General features: G+C 37.3%; 1 pseudogene; it reads left to right on the top strand.

Moving 5' to 3' along the window:
- The first annotated feature begins 17,165 nt into the window (after positions 1-17,165).
- On the top strand, positions 17,166-18,501 carry LOC102527810 (tubulin beta-3 chain pseudogene; annotated as a pseudogene).
- The last annotated feature ends 322 nt before the right edge of the window (positions 18,502-18,823 follow it).

Here is an 18,823-nt window from a genome sequence, read left to right as displayed (position 1 = left end):
CAATGGAGTTATAATGATGGACCATGGATGGAATCTAAGCTGGGTAAGAAAGAAAAGGGTTGAGAGACATTGAAGAGTTAGTAAGGCCAATGAGTTGTAGGACCCAAAGGGGCAAAGGATGGTTGGACATAGAGAGCTGAAGAATATGACTGCAAAATGAAAGGTGGTCCAACGGTGACCCTCGAAACTGAGATTGCAAAGGCTGTGAAGTTATTGGTAACTATAAGGTCTAGGGCATGTCTGTGAGGCCTGTTGGGGACAACAAAGTCATGCACATAAAGGAGATCAGAAACTGAGGGGTCAGGGTATTCAAATGACCATCTATTTGTATATAAAACTCACTATGAATTATTATAGGAGTAGTATTAGAAACAGTAACAAGGATCCATAGGCTAAAATCTTAGAGAAATGAGAGGAGAATCCTAGAATTCTATAAATGGCTAAAGCAAGGAAGGTTTGCTGTGTGGTATGAACTTAGATTATGGCATGAGTTCAAAAATGATGAGAATGAGTAATTATGGGGTATGGAAGGGGAATGATTTGAGAAGAGCAAGGAGGCCCAGTGGTGCAAGGAAGGTAAGAGAGAAAACACCTACCTTCTGAGGATGGTGGAGAAACAACATCGTGGAGAACAGCCACATTTCATTTAAAGTGACAGAGTAAAGGAAACATTCAGAAAGGAGTTTGAGGATGTAGAGCATTTTGCTGGCAATAGACTGTGAATTCCAGAGGGCACGGTGAAAGGGTTTTGAATGTTGGGAATGGACAGAGGTGGGGTCAGATTAGAGGATGTACAGACATATCAGATAACAAGGGAAATGTGGATACTTTGAGTTCCTTGTTGTGAGTGAAGTGAACAACTGAGGAGCAGGATGGAAACGGTCTTACCATGTGTTATCTGGTAAGTGTTTTGGTGCTAAACACTTGACCACTCCAAGAGCAAAAAGACTCTGTGGTGCACCTTACTCCTGCCAGTGTCCACCTCATGCTTTCACTGGATATCATCCTGTTCCACTAAATGTATGTCATCGTACCAGTTACCTCTGGAGAAATGACAAGCATGCTGAATGTCTACCTGTAACATACATAGGACTGGAAGCTACAACCTGAGTAAACTTTCTGGAGATCCAGTGGAGCATGTAGCAATTTACCTCCAAGGAAAAGACCATGTGGCCATCTTGAACTCCTTACTCACCATGTGCTGGGGAACTTTGGATTTTGAAGGTAAAACATGTTTCCTGGGAGACCTTCTTTGATCCATTTTCCTCTTCAAAGGGGGCCAGGAACAGTGGAATGCTTTCTAGGCAATCCAGGCTCTGCTATTAGCTGGTCTGCTGCTCAGTCCCGTGACTCAAAATACCTTAGAATATCTGATCTCTAAGTACCATACCAGGGGCAGTGGTGTGCTATAGTAAACCCCAATTATAATGGGAGCTACTGAATTTGAGAGAAAAACAAGACTCTTCACTGTGTAACTACCATCTTTTGGAGAAGCAGCTCATGCTTGTGACTGAGCTCTGTTAGAAACTCAATTGCTGCCTGAGAGATACCTGGTGTCTATGCAAACTGAGTTGTACAGAAAGTGTGAGCTCTCTCCATCTACCAAGCTCAGGTCTGAGGGTACTCAGCAACATTTTCATTTTAATGGAAGTGATATTTATGGGACCAGATACTTAAGGAACCTGAAAAGCATAAATATATTACCTACAACTTGCTACTCCATCAAGCATCCTTCCACTCATCCTCACTCAACCAGCTCTTGGAGCTCCCTATGTTAATGGGCAGAAGAAGAATATTGACTGGGCATGAGAAGATTTGACCTATGTTCAATGAAGACTCAAATCTAGTTCTCTCCACCCTGTATGTAGTTCATGGAAATTCCTACCAGTCCCTAGAAAATAGTTACTTGTTAGCCTTAATTCCACTTTGTATTGCCCTGTTTTCACCTTAGTTTATGTGCCTTAACAAGTAATTTAACAGGACCTTGGTTTATAAGTATTTATGTATTTTTCATTTGTATTCTGTATTTTAGTGGATATTTTTAATTAATTATCTTTTAGCTCACAGCCAACAGCACCGTAACTCATGCCTCAGTGAAGCTTATCTGTAAGCATACCACACCTTTTCTGTAAGCATGCTACAGTGTTTTCATGCTTTGAAACACTAGATAGCACTTTAGCACTACATTTGGAGGCCATTTTCAACAGCAAAGTTGTCACCAAAAAGCAAAAATGCAAAAAATATAGCACTAAACAGACTGTGAAAAGGACATTTTTTGACAGTATGAGGGCTGAAACAAGAAGCCACGTTCAACCTCAGCTGGCAGTAAGCACATCAGACAACTCAACTTTGTAACCACCCTGCAATTAACCATGGATGACTGCAAAAGCATTACATATGACTAGGGATTACAAATAAATTTTAGTGAGCAGGTGAATTCACAAGTGAAGAGTCTGCAAATAATGAGGATCAATGATACATTGGGAACAATCCGTGGCATGGTGTTAGTGCTGATCCAGATGTCTTATCTGAGCAAGCTAGACTTCAGAGAAGGTGCCTTGTACAATTGTCCTCCAAGCCACTCACATAGGAAAAATGATGTGAACACTTCTAGCAATATATTGATTTTAGAAAGGGAAATAATCCTATTTACTGGTTATTGGACAAAGATGAAGGTAAAGGAGAATGGTAGCACTCATTTATGTTTCCTAATTTCCTTCAACGCTGCCAAGCTAAAATACTGTCCAGATTCTCTGCTTTGGGTTGACCATGCTTGAAGATAACTCTTTGTCTTTTTGGATAGTGACTTGGCTAGTGCTAGGCCCTCTCTAGTTACTTGTTCTAAGAGAAAGTGATGAATACAGTCTTATCTTATCATGGAAACAAATAGTTGTGCCTTAAGGTTTAGCTTCAGACATCTTATAGATTATGCCCCTCCCCACCCCATATGCTTCCACCAACTCCTTTCTATCAGAAGTGGGGCACGTTCCTTCATAGTCCTCATTATGATAGTAATAATAATATCTAATGTCTAATGTTAGTTTACTACATGCCCAGTAATATGCTAACCATTGTTTCATTTACACATTATAATAGCCCTGTGAAGTATTATTAATATCTTTATTTTATATAAATAAGGAATCTGAAGGTTATAATTCTGTTTAGAAAATTTGCCCAAGATAATAGCTATTTAGCAGTAGAGCCAGGTTAAGGACTAGATGGGTATATCCTGGTAGACACTAAGTTTATTGCTTTAGAAGCAGATTGTATGAGCCAGCATAGGCTGGGTTCTGCAGCAGTAACATGCAGCCCCCAAATTGCAGTGACTTAAAATCACAAATATTTCCTTCTCATATATATACACCTTGGATCAGCTGTGGGCTTGCGCTGTTCTGCTTTCATTTCAGACTTCTTGAGGCAAATGGAGCAGTCGCTTTGTGGAATATTGCCAGAGTAGAGGGAAAGAACAAGGTATAGCAATACCACACTGGGTCAGAGAGCTTCTTCCTAAAAGTGACGTCACTGCTTCTGTTCCTACATGATTGGCTCAAATAAGTCACTTAACGAATCCTAACTCTAAGTAGTCAGGGAAGTGCGATCTTCCCAAGTTTAGATGACACGTATTAGGTGGTAATTAGCTTACTTTTAATGGTCTTTCTTAGCCTGAAGTCTTCTCAGAGATGCAGGGGTTTTCATTTCTGACTCAATGCTCTTTTGCTCTTAGAAGATGCATTCGATTTAGGTTGGAATGGGAATATTTTTATGGTCAGAACCTGTTGATCATAATATGATTATAAAATAGTGGATATATTTCTAAATCCTTATATGAATGTTTGCATAATATCCCAGTATATCACTCTTCCATTAATCATTGAACACTCCCCTATCATGAGGCTTTTCTGTTGGTATCAATCTTTCACTATTTCAACACAGAGCTGTTACAAGTATTTTCTATCAGGGGCAGTTCATGTTGTTACCATTGTCTTATTGTTTTCACTATTTGATGTTTAGTTACTAAAAGGCTTTTCCTGTTGTAAATATTGTAAATAGTATTCATGGTTTTCTCTTTGCCTTTTAAGTGTAATTACGGTATTTTCAAACAGAAAGGTTTTCAAGAACTTTGTTGAAACAGCGACATATAAGTAGATGAACACTCCATTTCCATCCTGTGCACCATCTCAATAGTCAGAGCAAATGAAATCTGATTATGAGCTTTGGGGTCCTAACACCCATAGCTGTCTTTATCTTCCAGCATTTTTGCTTGCTTGTTTTTTTTTTAATTGGATCCTTGGATGCTCTGATCTATATCTCTATAAACAGTAAAGAATAATAAAAGAAACACATGAGGAAAAAAAAATCAAGATTTAGTATTATTAAAGGAAAAAAGGGAACACTAGATTAGAAAGACAGATAAGGAGAATAGATATCCCTAAGCAATGCCAGATGCACTAAGATACAGATCATATTACATTTCTCCAAGTCATTTCTCTAGTTTTTTTTTTCCTCATTCCTTAGCCTCTAGCATTCAAGTGTACTTGTTTTTCAGCTTCAAAGCAAAAACTTCAAATGCTCACATTTGCTCACATTAGATAACATTCAAGTGCAAGTCTAATGTTTCTTTCCTTGGTGAAAAAGCAAATAAATCATCCTCTAGTAATGCAAAAAAGTTTCAAACTAAGTCTTCTTCTACTATCAATATATCCATCAAACACTGAGACATTGTGGGATTTAAAGAGCCTTGGGGTTTTAAAGTCTTGGCTTGGTGTATTTTAATGCCACATGTATTTTTTTTACAAGTGTTTCCATTTATTTTTATAAGAAAAATTAGCATATGATTAAGATATGTAAATGAATTTATGCATTAATTTTTTAAACATTTTTTAATTGAGTTACAGTCATTTTACAATGTTGTGTCAAATTCCAGTGTAGAGCACAATTTTTCAGTTATACATGAACATACATATATTCACTGTCACATTTTTTTTCACTGTGAGCTACCATAAGATCTTGTGTATATTTCCCTGTGCTATACAGAGATCGCTCATATGTGGAATCTAAAAAAAAAAAAAAAAAAAAAGAACAGAAACAGACTCACAGACATAGAATATAAACAAACTTATGCATTAATTTTTAATTGAAAACAATATTCTTAATTATTTTGTGTGATGCTAAGAAATTTCTAAAGATAAATGCAAATGGCTTTACAGTATGATGGTGGTTTGGAGCAAAGCAGGGAAGATATTTCTAGGATACTTTAAATGATACAGTCAAAGTAGTTTCAAGGTTAAATGAAATCCTGTTTTGACCATAATTTATAGGATTTCTTTGAAACACATTACTTAGCATTACATTGTTCACACTTACCTCTAGAAAACAAAACATTGAATTGACCCAGAAGATCTGTTCAAGAATTACATCATAGAATATACTTTAAAAGTAAATTTAATTTAAAAAAAGAGTAAACTTCTCAGATAACTTAAGGAATAAGATAAAATCATTTATTTACAAATCACTGACATGACTAAGTAGATATATTATCACCAAAGGAATTTGTTAGAAATTATATTCTGATTTTAAAAAATACCTCTTATTGGAAAAATGAAAATGAATTATGTTCTTATCACAAGAGGTAGGAAAGAAATATTCCATAGATGTCTTTAATGTTGTTCAACAGAAAACTTTCTGAATCATCCTATGAATATGAAAGATCTATAAAAAACAGGAATTGGGATAAAATAAGTCATCTCATGAGAACTATTTCATTACTAGATTCAACTTCTCCTGACCTTATGCTGATTATATGATAAAGTTTTATGAGGAGGTATAAAAGCTTAGCGTTGACCTCAGGTGGGGGTGGGGGGAGCCAATAGCAACTTGACTACTAAAACTACTGTATTTAAAATAGTAGCACACAATTATGGCAAAGGTTTCCAAAGGATAGAAATCATAAATATTTTTAGGATCCTGACTGATGGACATTTTTCAGTATTTTAAGATACTTCAAAATGGGTAGTATATTTTTTCTCTAGGTAAAAGCTATAACTTGAAGTTAAAATGACTGTAGTCTCAGGTCTGAACCAAGTTACAGGACTATTAGAACCATTCCCTTTTGTGTGACATTCCTAAAGAAAATGTAATGTCCCCTTTCTTTTAATAGAGACCCACTTATTACATAGCTTAACCTGACAGATCCTACTGAGGCTGTTGAATCAGAACGGACCTTGTATAATAACAGTGCAGCAACACCTCAGAGACACAGACATCATTCATCCAATAACTTCAGTTATCTAGAAAACAGCAGCGATCAGAATGTAATACATATACTTGAATAGCCAAGACAGATAACATATAGACCAAATTTTACCAGCTCTCTGCTCATGGAAGAACTCTTTAAGCCTTTACTCTCAGCACCTAGCACTAACTTGAGGCCTGATTTTAACTGCTCTGTATATTTGTTTTCCATATCTTTAGCAAATTAGAAACAATAAATGAAAAGTTGGAAATGCTGAAGGCATCAATTTGACAACAGGAAGAACCACAATCATACAGCCTGAGCATAGAGATGAGAAAGAAAACAATTAGAGCATACATTCAGAAACCCATCACCACCACCACCACCAACAACAACAACAACAATAACGATAATAGTAGTAGAGCTCTGCTGCCACTTACCGTGCCATAAATGGCCCTTCTGTCTACCATGGTAGAGGTGAGAGTCTGAGGTGTGCAAGTACTCCTGTATGAGATAGATAGTATCCTCGATGTAGAAAGCATGTCTCCACAAACTCTCACCAGGAAACATTACTGGAGGTTTTCAGTAATCTTTGATCACCAAGGAATTTTCTGCTTAGCTTCCCAGGAACATTCATATTGGGAAAAGCAGTGATGTCATTAAGAGATATATATATACCCTGTCAATGGAACTTCCACATTCAAATTAATAAATTGACTTTCTGATTTGCGTAAGTCTTGTATAATATAAACCCACTGTGAATCAAATCTTCTTTGATCTTACTAATGAAATCCAATTTTTAGACCTGCAAGTCTAAAGAGATGAACCTTAGTTTCTGGTAAAATTACAAAGCTATGCCACCAGCTGAGGCCTCTGAGCACCAGCTTTCTCCTGTGGTTTCTCCAAATGATAATTTGTCTTCAAGCAAAGTTTTAGCAAGAAAATCCTGATTTAAAAGTTTTTGCTGTATTTCCTTCAGGAAGTATTCATTTTCTTAAGGAAATTCTAAGAGGATTTCAACATTTGCATGAAGCAAAAGCTTTCTCTAGTAAGTCACAGGCTGTGGTATTTTTACAAATGGCCTGATTACTCCTATGTTAAAATCTTTAAACACTCACTATTAAACAATTTCTGGTCACACATACAGGCATTTTTTATAATTACAGAGAAAACTTTAAAAAAGCTGCCAGAAACAAAATTAAGGTTTTGATTCACAGTAGAAACAAAGTTCAGAATTTATAAGTAATTTTGTGATTTTAAAGCAACTTTGGAGGAGGTAAAATTCTGAGGTAGCATTGCAGGCACTCTGTCTAGAATAAAGTTGTGAGCTTAAAACCTATGTCTACAAACAGAAACCATGAGAGGTGGGGGTTCTAGTGATCTCCTGGCATAAATATTGACTAATGTCTTTCAGTGATATTAAATTCAGAGTTCAGTTCTTTGCCCTGCACAAAGTTATATTAAAAAGTCATGGTTTAGTTTTCCCAACACCATTTGCTAAAGAGACTGTCTTTATTACGTTGTATATTCTTGCCTCCTTTATAGAAGATTAGTTGACCAAAAGTTTGTGGGTTCATTTCTGAGCTCTCTATTCTGTTCCATTGGTCAGTATGTCTCTTTTTGTACTAATGCTATGCTGTTTTGATTACTGTAGCTCTATAGTATTGTCTGAAGTCTGGAAGAGTTGTTTCTCCAGCCTCCCATTCTTTTTCTTCAGTAATGCTTTGGCAATTCTAGGTCTTTTGTGGTTCCATATAAATTTTATTATGATTTGTTCTAGTTCTGTGAAATATGTGCTGGGTAATTTGATAGGGATTGCATTAAATCTGTAGATTGCCTTGGGCAGAATGACCCTTTTAACAATATTGATTCTTCCAATCCAGGAGCATGGGATATCTTTCCATTTTTTTAAGTCTTCTTTAATTTCCTTCATCAATGGTTTATAGTTTTCCATGTATAAGACTTTCACCTCCTTGGTTAGATTTACTCTTAGGTATTTTATTACTTTGGGTGCTATTTTAAAGGGGATTGTTTCTTTACTTTCTTTTCCTGTTGATTCATCATTAGTGTAAAGAAATGCAGCTGATTTTTGAACATTAATCTTGTAACCTGCTACCGTGCTGAATTCTTGGATTACTTCTAGTAGTTTTTGTGTGGACCTTTTAGGGTTTTCTATATATAGTATCATGTCATCGGCATATAGTGACACTTTAACCTCTTCTTTTCCAATTTGGATCCCTTTCATTTCTCTCTCTTGCCTGACTGCTGTGGCTAGGACTTCCAAGACTATGTTGAATAGGAGTGGTAATAGTGGGCAGCCTTGTCTTGTCCCATGTTTTAGTGGGAAACTTTTGAGTTTTTCACCACTGAGTACTATGCTGGCTGTAGGCTTGTCATATATAACTTTTATTATGTTGAGATGTGTTCCCTCTATACCCACTTTGGTGAGACTTTTTAATCCTAAATGGGTATTGAATTTTATCAAATGCTTTTTCTGCATCTATTGAGATAATCATGTGGTTTTTGTCCTTTCTCTTGTTGAGGTGATGTATTACATTGATTGATTTGTGTAAGTTGAAACACCCTTGTGTCCCTGGGATGAACCCCACTTGATCAGGATGTATAATCTTTTTTATGTTCTGTTGGATTCTATTTGCTAAAATTTTGGTAAGGATTTTTGCATCTATGTTCATTAGTAATATTCTGTAATTCTCTTTTTTGGTAGCAACATGTAAATCAGTGAAGCTAGAACACTCCCTTACACCATACATAAAAATAAACTCAAAATGGATCAAAGACTTAAACATAAGACAAAATACAATAAACCTCCTAGAAGAAAATATAGGCAAAACATTATCTGATATACATCTCAAAAATGTTTTCCTAGGGCAGTCTACCCAAGCAATAGAAATAAAAGCAAGAATAAACAAACGGGACCTAATGAAACGTACAAGCTTCTGCACAGCAAAGGAAACCATAAGTAAAACAAAAAGACAAGCTACAGAATGGGAGAAAAGTTTTGCAAATGATGAAACTGACAAAGGCTTGATCTCCAGAATATATAAGCAGCTCATACAACTTAATAAGAAAAAAACAAACAACCCAATCCAAAAATGGGCAGGAGACCTAAACAAGCAATTCTCCAAGGAAGAAATACAAATGGTCAATAGGCACATGAAAAAAGTGCTCAATATCACTAACTATCAGAGAAATGCAAATCAAAACTACAGTGAGGTATCACCTCACACCAGCCAGAATGGCCATCATTCAAAAATCCACAAATGACAGCTGCTGGAGAGGCTGTGGAGAAACGGGAATCCTCCTACACTGCTGTTGGGAATGCAGTTTAGTGCAGCCACTGTGGAAAACAGTATGGAGATTCCTCAAAAGACTAGGAATAGACTTACCATGTAACCCAGTAATCCTGCTCCTGGGCATATATCCAGAAGGAACCCTACTTCAAAATGACACCTGCACCCCAATGTTCATAGCAGTACTATTTACAATAGCCAAGACATGGAAACAGCATAAATATCCATCAACAGATGAGCGGATAAAGAAGCAGTGGTATATTTATACAATGGAATACTACTCAGCCATAAAAACTGACAACATAACGCCATTTGCAGCAACATGGATGTCCCTGCAGAATGTCATTCTAAGTGAAGTAAGCCAGAAAGAGAAAGAAAAATACCATATGAGATCACTTATATATGGACTCTAAAAAAATAAAAAACATAAATACAAAACAGAAACAGACTGATACACATAGAATACAAACTTGTGGTTGCCAGAGGGGAGGTGGGTGGGAAGGGACAGACTGGGAGTTCGAAATTTGTAGATACTGACAGGCATATGCAGAATAGATAAACAGGATTATACTGTATAGCACAGGGAAATATATACAAGATCTTGTGGTAGCTCACAGTGAAAAAAAATGTGACAATGAGTATATGTATGTTCATGTATAACTGAAAAATTGTGCTCTACACTGGAATTTGACACAACATTGTAAAATGAGTATAACTTAATAAAAAATGTTAAAAAAAAACTTTAGTTCTTGAATGTGTTTGTTATTATAACTGTGCTGATGGTTTGGTGATTATATGTATATGTTAAATTCATCAGATTTCAATATGTGCAGTTTATTGAGTATCAGTTATAACTCAACAAAGTTGCTTTGAAAAGTAAATAGAAAAAAAAAGAGTCATGGTTTAGATACAGAGATTGTGATTACCAGAGGCAGGAGGATGGGGGCACTGGGAGAAAGGGGTTGAGGGGGTCAAAGGGGACAAACTTCCAGTAAAAATAAATGTCATGAAGATGTAATGTACACCATGGTGACTATAGTTAATAATTCTGTTGTACATATTTGAATGTTCTCATCACAAGAAAGAAAAAACTTGTAACTACGTAAGGTGATGTTAACTAGACTCATTATGGGGATCATTTTGCAATGTTTACAAACATTGAATAATGATTTAGTTTTACACCTGAATGTTTTATATCTGAAACTAATATGTTATACGTAAATTAGACCTCAATTTTTTTTAATTCTTAAAAAATAACACTTAAAATTTAGCCATGGTTTTTCCTTATCACCTTAGACAGAATTTACAAGAACAATTGTATTTTAAAAGCACACTCAGAGGCTAAGGGTGGATCTCCTTGTCTTTATCTCTAAGTATACTTGTGAGAGTTGCATTTTTAGATAGGGTTGGGGCAGTAGAAAGTAGTCTTCTCTTTTCCGATTTATCAGACAAAACTTCACAGTGATGTTAGGAGGAAAAAAGGGGAGTAACTGTTGAGTCGTATGCCATTTATTTATATTCTAGTCTATAAACCATTTAACAAAGATGTTTGCACAGAGCAGCCCATGATAAGAGGCAAAGAGTGGGTGTCATTCTACAAATGCAAGTGTATATAACCATATCCACAATGCAAGAAAACATGCCTACCTAGACAGCCTCTTAAGATATGTGCCTGTGCTCAAGATGAGAAAAAAACTAATGAGAAAAAATCAAGTACTGCCCCCTCAACAAACTCTGATGTGTTTTCAGTTATCAGAAGACATGTTTAGAAGATGATCTTGTGTGTGATAATCTAAAGGCATCTTGTAGACAGAGAACTAAGCTGCAGATCTAGAAACTGAAAGCCAGTGACAGCCCTGCAGAGAGCGTGGCGAAAAGGACTGAAGTCCAATGTCATTGTCCCTTTGAGTTCTTACTAGTTCTACTTCTTTGTCAAGCCCCTGTTAGTACAAGAAAGTACAGTCTGGTTTGTTCAGATCATTTTTAGTGGTGAATAAAACATTACTCAAAGCTGGGTTCTATCCTTCACAGCTAAACACTTAACTCCCCTATGCATCACTTTTCTCGTGTTAATTAAGTGTAATAATGCACACTTTCCCAGACTGCAGGCAGTGCTAGAGGTAATGTATGTCATACACCCAGCATGGTGCCTGCCATAGTAGATTCTCAATAAATGGAAGCTGTCATTCATAGCATTTTAGTAAGACTTCATCCTCTGACTGTTTTTGCTCTCTAAACATTATATCCTGACTTAACAAACATATAAAAAGTTGCCAACTTTACTTTTTGTTGGTTTATCCATCTATAAAATAGGGCTAGCAGGCCAGAGAGCATATTTAAATCAGACAAAAATTACCTTTGTAAACTGTTTGAAATCACTTGAAAGACATTCTGAATTGCATCCTTGATATTTTAGTAGAAATAAAATGCTGTCTTAGGGGTAAAGTTTCTCCTTTAAATATTATAAAATACTCTTCTATTAGACTGAGTGCTTTGACAAAGCCTTCCTTTATTACTGGAAGATTGTTAAAATAACACATGCAATCTGTGGTGAAGAAATAAGCCATGACTCTATACATTGATGGCTTTATATGTAGACAGATTCCCTAAGGAAAACCTTTGAGGAAAGTTCAGAAATCAGAGAACAAGAGAAATAAATTAGCTCAAAATAGATTTTTTGAAATTTTATTCCTCATTTGCTTCACTTTGTCTTATACAAGGATTCAATGATTGGGAAAATTTAATCAGAAATATCTATTTTTTTTGGCAACTATGTGTTGCTAGATTGGATATCTGTATAGGCTTATTTGAGGAGTTAGTAAAAACTGATGGTTATAATAATGAAAAGAAACTCAGTAACAAAATTATTTTACAGTCAGGATGCTCATGATGGCAAATAGATTATCTCTTATATTTATGATTTGTAAAAGTATTTGAACACTTCAAAATATACCCAGTCATTTAATTTCATAAAAACCATTTCAAACTCCTTCAGAACTCTTTCTAAAAATTAAGTTTAAAATATGAAGAAACAAAGTTGATATATTAAAAGATTTGACGACTTGAAGATCAGAAGACAAAGTCTGTGTTTCATACCATTTAAATGAAATTTAGAGACAACTAAAGGGAATTTTCCACCTTATCTAGCCCAAATAAGAGGACAAAAGGGTAGAGAGTCCAGACTACAAGCAGTGACCTATAAGATTAAAAAGAAGTCTCTTTGTTGCAATTTTATCATCACTTGTAAGTGATAAAGTGCCAAAAGACAGGCTTGTGGCAGTAGCAATACATTTTCTTCAAGGCAGTAAAATCATCAACAAGGTGTCTGTGTATATGTAGCCCTGCTTGAATATGAAAGCAATTTTCCAAAGCCCTGTCTGTGGCTTAATTCTATTGTTTTCATCAAGAACGAATATTCTAGATCACAATTTTCAGTGACTGATTGCAATGGACGCAGCTTGAAAAATAGATGAGGAAGTTTCCCGAATGATTACTAGACAAGAGTCCAATGCCGTCAGCAGCAATATTTGCATTTATCTAAAAAGAGATTAAATGCTAACTGGACTACTATACATTTATCTGTATAGCATCCTTGCATGCTTCTATTAAAATATAGTACGCAAAGGGCAAAATTGGATTAGAGTAAAAATAAGAAGAAAATCTAAATAAAACAAATATAAGTAAAAGTTTGAGGCTGTTATACAGTAAAACAACAATTAATAACATACATTAGACTAAAATGCTGAATTTTTTTAAATATTCTCTTATTAGAAATAAAACAACTCCATTGAAAGATATAAGTGCTCTTTAATTATTATCACTTTCAGCAAGTTCATTTTAGGCTAAGTTTTCAAGTCTAAGGCAAATCCAAAGTTGGAAAATATTAACATATCATCTTTTAAGTATGTAATTCAGTTGTGACCAAAGGCAATTTTAATTATTTAGTTTCTGAACAGCTTTTTATGGGTAATTTTATGGTCAATAGCTTTGTAGGAATGTTGCTTAGAAAAGAGTAATAACTTTTATGTGTGAAGAAATAAGCAGATTGTCATGGGCCAAAAAATTAATTGCTCTGTCTGCTCTTTTGTGCCACTTAGTGTGATTGGGTAAGTTCATGCTTTGGAGGTTTTTTTCCTCCTTGGAAGGGTTTCTTTGTTGTTGGCGGTAGTGCCACAGAGGGGCGTACATAAATGATGCTCTCAAATCAGAGCTTGATGATACTCATTTTACGACATGCATAAGTGTGTGTACTTAAAAAATTGGCAGGGTACTTGAGTGGCTGTTTTAGAGACACACAGGGGATACCAAATGACAGGAAAGTTTAAAAGACTGTGAGACACAGGGGAAAAGGAATAGCAGAACATTAATGGCCTGACAAGTTTAACTCAAATACTTTGGAGGACAGCTAGGCAGAAAACAGTAGCATAGAATTCTCAGAACATAATATGCTTCAGTTAATTGAGTTTCTAGAACAATTATAAGAAAGACTTTATTTCAGTCCTTAACTTTGAAGATATTTCTCACATAGGATGGTTTGTTTCATTAATTAGCATAGTAAGTAGTGTAGTTTCATATTTCATTTGCTCTGTGATGATTTAAGGTCTTGCAGAAGCTCCTTCTGCACTTCAAATATCACTATAAAAATTCTATAGATGTAGAGAAAAGAAGGGATAGAAGATTGGTTTTAATGTGGGTAGATATTTCTAAAAAGCCAATAATGTCATAAACCTCTAGTGTTATCTTGCTTTCTGGAGATTTGCTGTCTGATTTTTAAAAGCAGGGAAAAATTGTCGTTCATAGGTTTTCCTATCTTTCAAGGTTTCACTGATCTTTAAACGTATGACAGAGAGAAACAAGCAACCTGGTTTTGTAAAACTCTCACTACACTAACCACACATTTGAAAATTCTTGCTAATATAAATTACAGACAATAATGGTGAAACTAAAACAATAGTCATATTTTTTTCAAGACACTATTTGATTAAAAAAAAAAATCTTGCAATCTCTATTCCTAAAAATCCTCTAAGTGATTAGGCAGTAGCCTGGCTGGAATGGTTTAGCAGTAGTGTTCCCAGAAGGAAAGGGTAGCGCAGAGGAACTTTCAAGTACTTCTTGCAACCAACTCTCTGAATCTACCCTCCATAAAACAGAATTTAAATGCCTTTCTTATTTGGGGAAAATATTTCTAAATTCTCTATTATTCCCCCTGTCCTCATACTGATTCCTCAGAAGAATTCTGACTCTGACTTTTTAATTACCCATTTTTGGTAAGAGTGATTTCTCCACATTAAAATATAGTGCAAAATTTTAAAAGAAACTTTTATCAAGTCATCTCGTCTGTCCTCTTCATTTTATAGCAAAAGGAACTGAGACAGGCACCAATCAGATGACTCATTCAAGACAACACAATGCCTTGTATTGCCAGAAGCAGAACCAAAATTTTTCTCTGCCTAGTACATGAGTCTTCCACATTTATTGCAGAAAGTGGTTTTGAGTTAGTCTATGACCAAATTACATATCATAGTGTACTCAAAATCTACAAAAGCGTCCCTGCATTATATGACATATGCTCCTTTACATTATGGCTTTTTTATTCCTCTATCCATTCCCCTACGCACCTCATGATAGGGTCAAATAGTCCAGATTCCAATATATTCATAAAGGATTTGTCATTCTGAAACTACAACAGATCACACTCTAGAAAGTGAGTGTGTCCCTGGAAGGAAATGAATGTTATTCCTGATGCAGAAAATGAGTTAAACCTTTAGACTGGGGTAAGGAGGAGTTTACTTCTTTCTGGATTAAATATTCTAATGTATAACTTCCTAGAATGTATTTATTTTCATTCATTAAAAGCCCAACATGATGTTAATTGATTTTGGTTTGATTTCATATATTAATCCCTAGAGTTTAAGAAATAGTATACTTAAGAAGATGAGCTGCAATATCACTAATTATCAGAGAAATGCACATCAAAACTACAATGGGGTATCACCTCACATTAGTTAAAATGGCCATCATTATTAAGTCCACAAACAATAAATGCTGGAGAGGGTATGGAGAAAAGAGAACCCTTCTGCACGGTTGGTGGGAGTATAATTTGGTGCAGCCACTATGGAAAACAGTATGGAGGTTCCTAGAATTACCATATGATCTGGGAATCCCACCCCAGGCATATATTCAAAAAAGACAAAAAGTTTAATTAGAAAAGAGACATGCACCCCAATGTTCATAGCAGCACTGTGCATAATAGCCAAGACAAGGACAGAAGAAGCCTAAGTTTCAGGAGAATGGATAAAAAAGATTTGGTATTAAACACACACACACACACACACAGTGGAATACTCCTCAGCCATAAAATAATCCCATTTGCAGCAACATAGATGGACCTAAAGATTATCATACTAAGTGAAGTAAGTCAGACAGAGGAAGACAAATATCATATATTTATCACTTAAATGTGGAATCTAAAATATACAAATGAACTTACTTACAAAACAGAAACAGACTCACAGATATAGAAAACAAACTTATGGTTACCAAAGGGGAAGAGGAAATAGATACATTAGGTGTTTCGGATTAACAGATAAACACTACTACATGGAAAATAGATAAACAACAAAGTCCTACTGTATAGCACAGGAAACTGTATTCAATATCTTGTAACAGCCTATAATGAAAAAGAATATGGAAAAGAATATACATATATGTATAACTGAATCACTATGCCGTATACCAGAAACCAACACATTGTAAATCAACTATACTTCAATAAAAAAATTAAAATTTAGAAAAATATCATCAAAACAATTTTATGTCAATAAACTAGATAATCTAGATGAACTGGAAGAATTCCTAGAAAGAAACAAACTAGTAAAACTGACTCAAGAAGAGATAGAAAATTTGTACAGACTTATAACAAGTAAAGAGATTGAACTATTAATATAAAAATTCCCATAAAGAAAATCTTAGGCACAGGTGGCTTACTGGTGAGCCCTACACAATACATAAGAAATTAATATTAATTTTCACAAACTACTCCAAAAAATACAAGAATACAGACTACTTCCCAACTAACTTTATAATGCAAGTATTACCATGGCACTAAACCCAGACATAAACAATACAAGAAAACTTTAAGCCAGTATTCCTTATGAATACAGATGAAGAACTCCTCAACAGAATCTAGTATCACATAACAAGAATTACACACCATGAACTATTGGAGTTTATCCCAGAGATGTAAGGTTGGCTTAATGTTCAAAATTCAATTATTTTACTACACCATATTAATAGAATTAATTACCAAAAAATTATCATCTAAGAAGATACAGAAATAGAAAATTTAATCATTTCATGAAAACAACTGTTGACAAATTAGGACTAGGCATCAACAACAAACTCACAACTAACATACTTAATGGTGAAGGGCTAAATATTTTTCCCCTGAGATCAGAAACAAGACAGGAATGTACTCTCACAACATCTATTCAACAAGATGATTCAAGGTCTATACAGGGAAATTAGACAAGAAAAAGAAATAAAAGATATCCAGATTGGCTCCGCAGCCAGTCCTGCCCAGTCCACGTGTGTCCCGCAGCCGCCCACCACACGCACCGAGCATGAGGGAGATCGTGCACATCCAGGCCGGCCAGTGCGGCAACTAGATCGGGGCCAAGTTCTGGGTGGTCATCAGTGATGGGCATGGCATAGACCTCAGTGGCAACTACGTGGGGGACTCGGACCTGCAGCTGGAGCGCATCAGCATCTACTACAATGAAGCCTCTTCTCACAAGTATGTGCCTTGGGCCATCCTGGTGGACCTGGAGCCGGGAACCATGGACCTCGTTCGGTCTGGAGCCTTCGGGCACCTCTTCAGGCCTGACAACTTCATCTTTGGTCAGAGCGGGGCTGGCAACAACTGGGCCAAGGGCCACTACACAGAGGGTGCTGAGCTGGAGGACTCGGTCCTGGACATGGTGCGGAAAGAGTGTGAGAATTGTGACTGCCTGCAGGGCTTCCAGCTGACCCACTCACTGGGTTGGGGCACGGGCTCAGGCATGGGCACACTGCTCATCAGCAAGGTCCGCGAGGAGTACCCTGACCACATCATGAACACCTTCAGCATGGTGCCCTCGCCCAAGGTGTCGGACACAGTGGTGGAGCCCTACAACACCACGCTGTCCATCCACCACCTGGTGGAGAACACGGACGAGACGTACTGCATTGACAACAAGGCGCTGTACGACATCTGCTTCTGCACCCTCAAGCTGGCCACCCCCACCTATGGGGACCTCAACCACCTGGTGTCGGCCACCATGAGTAGCGTCACCACCTCCCTCTGCTTCCCCATCCAGCTCAATGCCGACCTGCACAAGCTGGCCGTGAACATGGTGCCCTTCCTCCGCCTGCACTTCTTCATGCCCGGCTTCGCCCTGCTTACCGCCCGGGGCAGCCAGCAGTACTGGGCACTGACGGTCCCCGAGCTCACCCAGCAGATGTTCGACGCCAAGAACATGATGGCCACCTGCAACCCATGCCACGGCCGCTACCTGACCGTGGCCACCGTCTTCCGAGGGCACATGTCCATGAAGGAGGTCGACGAACAGATGCTGGCCATCCAGAGCAAGAACAGCAGCTACTTCATGGAGTGGATCCCCAACAACGTGAAGGTGGCCGTGTGTGACATCCCGCCCCGCGGGCACAGGATGTCCTCCACCTTCACTGGCAACAGCACGGCCATCCAGGAGCTGTTCAAGTGCATCTCTGAGCAGTTCACGGCCGTGTTCCGGCACAAGGCCTTCCTGCACTGGCGAGGAAGGGCGAGGGCATGGATGAGATGGAGTTCACGGGGCAGAGAGCAACATGAACGACCTGGTGTCCGAGTACCAGCAGTACCAGGACGCCACGGCTGAGAAGGAGGGCAAGATGTATGAAGACGATGAGGAAGAATCCTAGGCCCAGGGCCCCAAGTGAAGCAGCTGGAGGGGTGGGACGTGGCTACGGCCAGGACCAAGAGGTCTGTCCCCAGAGCCATGAAGCCACTGACCCCCCCCACCCCCAACCCTCACCTCCACCAGGTCCAGTTACATCACCCTAGGGCTCCCGAGTGTTCGTCCTTCAGTATTTACAGCATCCCCGCCCTGCGTGAGTCCACTTGGCTCAGTCTTCTACCATAGGTCATTTCCATTTTTGTGTGACCTGTTTGTCTCTCTGCTTTATTGTCAGCTCCAGGCCTGATGTTTTATGGCTTTTTTCTTTCGACTGGTTTGTGTTTATA

The sequence above is a fragment of the Vicugna pacos genome, chromosome 35, assembly GCF_048564905.1.
Source record: "Vicugna pacos chromosome 35, VicPac4, whole genome shotgun sequence".
NCBI lineage: Eukaryota > Metazoa > Chordata > Mammalia > Artiodactyla > Camelidae > Vicugna > Vicugna pacos.
Note: the sequence above shows the minus strand (reverse complement) of the source record. Positions and strands in the feature narration are given on the sequence as shown.